Source organism: Mytilus californianus, unplaced genomic scaffold (genome assembly GCF_021869535.1).
Source record: "Mytilus californianus isolate M0D057914Y unplaced genomic scaffold, xbMytCali1.0.p SCAF_7, whole genome shotgun sequence".
Taxonomy (NCBI): Eukaryota; Metazoa; Mollusca; class Bivalvia; order Mytilida; family Mytilidae; genus Mytilus; species Mytilus californianus.
The window spans coordinates 54,193,227-54,199,159 of record NW_026262723.1 but is presented as its reverse complement, the minus strand read 5'-3'; the positions used below and the strand labels follow the sequence as shown (position 1 = coordinate 54,199,159).

Genomic DNA, 5,933 nt, shown 5'->3' with positions numbered 1-5,933 from the left:
CAATTTGTCCATTGTGAATATGTGTTCATGATTCAAATAGAAAAAAAGGGAAATGGATGCAAGATTAAGGTTATATTTCTTACTGTAATACATAAGAGATTCGATATCAAGTTTTGAAACAAACCAAAAAAGTTGCGAATTATATGTTTTTCTTTTTTGTCCATTTGTTTTTATAATTAGGTCTTTCCACTTGTCTGTGGAAAGACCTATTGGTTTTCTTCTGATTATTATTATTTTTTTCTTCTTCCGCCACTTTTTTTCTGACGGTGCTTTTTTGTTTCGCAAGATGTCGCTTATATTTTTTGCATATGATATCGAACAGTTATTGCGACTTTGAAACTGACCCTGTTTAACCGAACACTTTTTATTGTAAGAGTTATCTCCCCAAACACTATGTTTCTTGTGTACGCATCTCCTTCGCAACCGTAAAAGATTATGACAAATTTATGTCACCAATTTGTTCGTTATATCCTTAGGATCTTAAGAATAATTTTGACCGAAGCGGTCCGGAAACTCCATATGAGAGTTATTTCCCCTTCTGTATTTAAAATAAGTAAAATGTAATTGTAACTGGTAAACCATAAGTGATAGGGACCTAGGGTCTTTTGATTTGAAGTCCTTGGTCCAAAAAAAAAGAAAATAGGGTCAAGGTCAAAGGTCAAGGTAATTTTTAAATTTGGATTTTGGCTTATTTTCACCTCTTTTCAAACACAATATAAGATATCGACAACATATTTTTACTTAATTGTTAGTTGCGACATGTCGTAACACATACATATCGGTTTAAAGGGTACGCTTACATCAAATTAGAGTTTTCTCCCCTCTTTTATTTAAAAATATGCATATAGTGATATAACTCATGAACCAAATATAAATAAGACCTAGGGTCTTTTGATTTGAGGTCATTGGTTGATGACCTTGAAATTGAGCTCAAGGTCATAGGTTAAATTCACGTTCTAGATTTTGACCTTTGCTTTTACCTCATATGTATACATGATAAATCCATGGGACTTTTTGCATTAGGTTTCAAGCCATTTAACCTTAGAAAAGCCCACCGGAAGTGACCTTGTGTAAACCGGAAGTAGCTTTTTTTGTACTTAATTAATGTAAAAGTTTATAGAACCAGATATTTTTGGTATCAGTGTCACTTAAACGTTTGAATAATACCGAAAGTAACATTTTTCAAACCGGAAGTAACAAATTATCTCCCTTATTAAAAAAATATTGTATAGAAACCATATATTTTTGGAATCAGCGTACAATAAGCTATCATTTGACGCTGGAAATGACATTTTAAACCGAATTTTACTATTTTCAAATTAAAATACATGTTTTTTTGTGGAAAGACCTTCAATTGTTCTCTGAACAATTGGTTTTTAATTAATATTATTTTTTTTTGTTATCATTAGTATTATAATATAATTAATTATATTTTGTCTGCCAGGTAAACTATAAATTGAGAGGATCTATGTTTTTATGTTTGATAGATTATACACAGTCATGTCAAAAAAACGGATGAATCTATATCATTTGGTGGTTGTTCCAAATATTACATGTATCTACAGCTTAACAGGACAAGGTTCGTGTTTGATCGAGAGTTTGACAATTGTGCAGGAGTATACCAAGACGTCCAAGCATCAACTAGACAGATCTGTAACGATATGAATAATTCAGACGTTTGCACCTTTAATCTTTCTGGAGTAATTAGGAAAGACCCAAAATGTTTTCAATCAAATGGACTTTTGGTTGAGTTTACATGTGAAGGTAATGATTCAAAACGTAAAACCAAAGAAACAAATAGTATGTTTCGTAAACTTCCGTTGAACTTTGACCTACTAAGTAATGCAAATAAAAAAGACAAATACAGTATCCAATAAATGTGGGTGAAAAAAAAAACTGCTTTAAATGAACTTATATAGCTAATTTTTATCTTCCATGATATATCAATAAAGTTTATTTGATTCATTTATTCATCACAAACGTCTTTAAATATATAAACGTCGGAACAAACAGGTCATTTTTTACATCCGTTGCAGGGTCTGTTGCTCATGATATGAGGAAGTAGGAGGAAGTATGCCCGTGCTTCTGGTGTATGTCCTAATATTTTACAGTTATAAGTATTATGATTGTGAGAGAGCTGTCAACATTTAGTTTTCTTTATTAAATTCATTCTTTTTCCGAAATATATACTGTCCATTATTATCGGAATTCAGAAATCTCACGATGAAGATACATGTACATGGAAAAATTATAAATAGTTGTTACCAGAGAAAAGTAGTTAGGATTCTAATAGTTTACAGAGAGAAAAAGTAAAGTTTCAAAATATTTCATGTTCATGTACAAATCTAAACCAATAGATCGACGATTGTGAAAATTTACATTTTTTATATTATGAATGATTTCAGAGAGAGTATCAAATATCTCAGACGATACACATAAGACACATGTTCCCCTAGGCACAGGTATGTATATTAAGTGGGTTAGACAGTTCCCGGTATTCACAGTTTTTATAAAACAATATTTTAGCAACTGTTTCAGGCACACTGCATAGTGTAGCGAGATTGTTACAATTTTGGAATAACTTGATTATGTCAGTACTGGTTACATAATATATTTATAACTCATCATAATATTTTCAAATTTTGATGATTCTATTTAATTTCATTTTCAAAAATTTACCAGTGAGAGTAAGTGTCATTAACATGATAAAAGAATCATTGACATTCAAAACCAAACCTGGAAATGCCAATAATGTGATAAAATAGATCAGAAAAAAATATAGCAATGAAATTGCGAAAATCTTTTGGGGATAACTTTGCAGAGAATGTTTTAAAAAATACAAAAACTTATTTACGTTGTAATAAAATTGAAAAGGATTTATGATTTACATGTATAAGTCAATGTGACGAAAACATAACGACACATATAACAACAAAAAAGTATGTTTTAAATCCTTTGAAGAATGGTACAGGCCTAGGTAAATAGCAAAAAAACACAAACTTCATTTTCATACAGCAGAACCATAATTCACATATTTTTTACTAATATAATAACAGTTACTGTATTTCATTTACCATAATGAAACATCGGAACATGTGCATTTTAAATTGTGAAAGTTATTAGTATATATAAAGATTTCCAAAGAAGTTGGAAAGCCATATTCAATTTGATACTTATATACATGTAATGGAAATCTCTTACAGATTTGGTTATTGGTATTGTTGTCGCTATCGTGTTGTTAGCGTGTGGTGTGGTTTTAATTATTTGTCTCAAAAGAAGGTAATGTACTGTTTATTATTATACCATGAAAAAGTAAGTGATACTAGTATATAGTGATGGTCGAGTCCTGCTTTTTGTTAGTTTGTACCGCCTCGTTAGTATCGTGGAAGAGTGTTTGCCTCGAGTGCGGGAGGTCGTGGATTCGTATCCCGAACGGGTCGTACCGAAGACTTTACAAATTGCAATTTGCTTCTTTTTTACTAAGCCGCGGCAAAAACTGGTCGGCTCGGAGGCAGAATAGTATGTCCGTGTAGGGTAACATGTCTTCCATTGGACTGTTAATTTGGAAATAGCATGTTAAAAATCCATGTCAACGTGTGGGTCCAGTACAGAGAAAAGTTAGTATTTTACATAAACACGACTTTTCGTCCTTGTCCTGAATATACATTAAATTTAACGATGGACGTTAAGAAGCCATCTATCATCGTCATCATCATCGTTCGTGTGTCCTCCTGTCCCAATTTTTTTTATCCGCAATTGCTACTGAACAGCGAGACATTATTTTGTTTAACTTTCACATAATCTTATTCATCTGAAATTCTATTGCACTTTATATTCTATGTCTTCATCTGCACAATTGTTTTGGGTTTAATTTGAGACTTCATGTATGTCATTATAATACACTGTTGTACTAACTTCTCCTCCTAAACCCTAATAACATTTCATTTTATTTTTACATCCGATATAATCCCATCTGCAACTCTTATTTTGTTCTTTTATCAGACTACTGTTTTGAGGTTTCCTTAACATGTACCAAAGACGGGGAGCTGTCATTGCTTAACTTAGGAGAACATGCTTATCATGTTTATATCCGCAATTCTTATTAACCCCTTATTTGTTATTAGAATTTTTTGAAATTTTTCCACACTATTATCAATATTATATGCTATTGTGCACATCCTAAGTTGTTTTTGTTTAAACTAATTTTTGGGGTTCTCTTTATCATTACTAGGTGGGGTTTGTGTTTCTCAGTCTTGAGTTTAACTATGTTTAAAGCACGCATTAAAGGTCCATGTACATTTGCGTTCGAATTCGTTTTGAGAATTTAAAAACAAAAACTAAAAAATCTAAATTTTCTTAAACACCAAAGACGGGATTCCGAAATATCATAGTTTTTGTTTATGATATCATTTAACAAAAACCCATAACAGATTGTCCGCTGCTTTATAAATCACAAGTGTGTTACATAGATTGGTCGAATTCACTTTAAGGTACTAAAGTTTAGTTGTACATGATATTACGTTTGATTTGATTATTACGTAAACTTTGTAAAATGTCATACTTAAGTTTGTTTGCCTTTTGCTAAACTAATATATTCACTGAAAAAAAAATTAGAAAAATATAATTATATATATCACAAATGTCAACCTAGAAATAATCCATTTGATACACTGTATCTTTCGGATCAATGTACAATACTGATGCCTCATTTATATTGCAGGCGTGGTTTGTGCAGAAAACCTAAAGAAAACCAGAAAAACAAGAGTGTTAAAGCTGGCAATCAATCTGAATCTTCAGCCGGTTTTACTGCTGGCAATCAATCTGAATCTTTAGCCGGTATTACTGTTGGCATCCAATCTGAATCTTTAGTCGGTGTTACTACTGACATCCAATCTGAATCTTTAGCCGGTGTTACTGCTCACACAAACAATTCAAGCAATCAATGCATTCAATTGAAAACTGAACATGACGCAATTTATTGCCAATCCGAAGAGGGAACCTATGATATTTCAGGATGTAATCGTCACAAGGAAGCTGATGGTAACATTTATAGTCATACCGTTGATGATATCTACAATTCAACGATCCGTAATAGAAATGACGATGACCAGGAAGACAAATATGATCATTTCTTTGGACAGAAGACAGAAGATTTGTATGATACTTCAATGCAGACATAATGTGATAACTTACTGTTCTTTTTTGTCTTTCCGTTGAAAACCCTGTTGTTTTCTTCGTTTTTTTTAATTTTTCTGCTTTCCACACTTTATATGTGATTTTGTTCTGAATGATATTGGAAATATATTTGGCAAATGTTATCTAACATACAATACTGTTTTGGCATTTACATCAACCCAAGAATAACAACCTTAACACAGGTTTTGTTATAATTACATATCCTCTGTACAACAAATGCTGTAACGGTATTTTTTTAAATCTGCTACCTGGTTGAATAATTCTACTGACGTTTGTGTAGGAGTTACCTAAATTCATTTATTTATAAAGCAGATTTTTATAGAACTTATAAACCGTAGGTTTAAAATCATTTGTTAATCAACATCGACGAAACAGTTCTAGGTCATTTAATAAATGTTTACATTTTTCTTTGATACCATCTCTTTGTCAAATCTACCACCTTAAGTAGTGGTCTCGTGGTAGCGACTTCGAGTCGAGTATGGTAGGTCATTGGATAGATCCCGGGTTAAAACGAAGACGTGAACCTTGGTATTTGGAACTTGACAGGAAAGCGACATTTAGGAGTAAAATCATAGATTGGTCATCTCTCAGCCAGAATATTGTGCCCGTGTAGGATGAAAAATATATTCCTGGAGAATGTTACCTTGTGAGCTATATGCAGCATTTTCAAATCCGATTCAGCATATCGATATAGTACAAAATAATAAAATTGAGAATGGAAATGGGGAATATCTCAA

The 5,933-nt window shown here is 32.0% G+C and overlaps 1 long non-coding RNA gene across 1 annotated transcript; it reads left to right on the top strand.

The window, feature by feature from the left end:
- The first annotated feature begins 1,527 nt into the window (after positions 1 to 1,527).
- On the top strand, positions 1,528 to 4,760 carry LOC127707530 (uncharacterized). Its single transcript, XR_007984952.1, has 4 exons — positions 1,528 to 1,764; positions 2,406 to 2,462; positions 3,204 to 3,279; positions 4,721 to 4,760. It is a non-coding gene; the product is annotated as an uncharacterized LOC127707530 (long non-coding RNA).
- Positions 4,761 to 5,933: the final 1,173 nt, after the last annotated feature.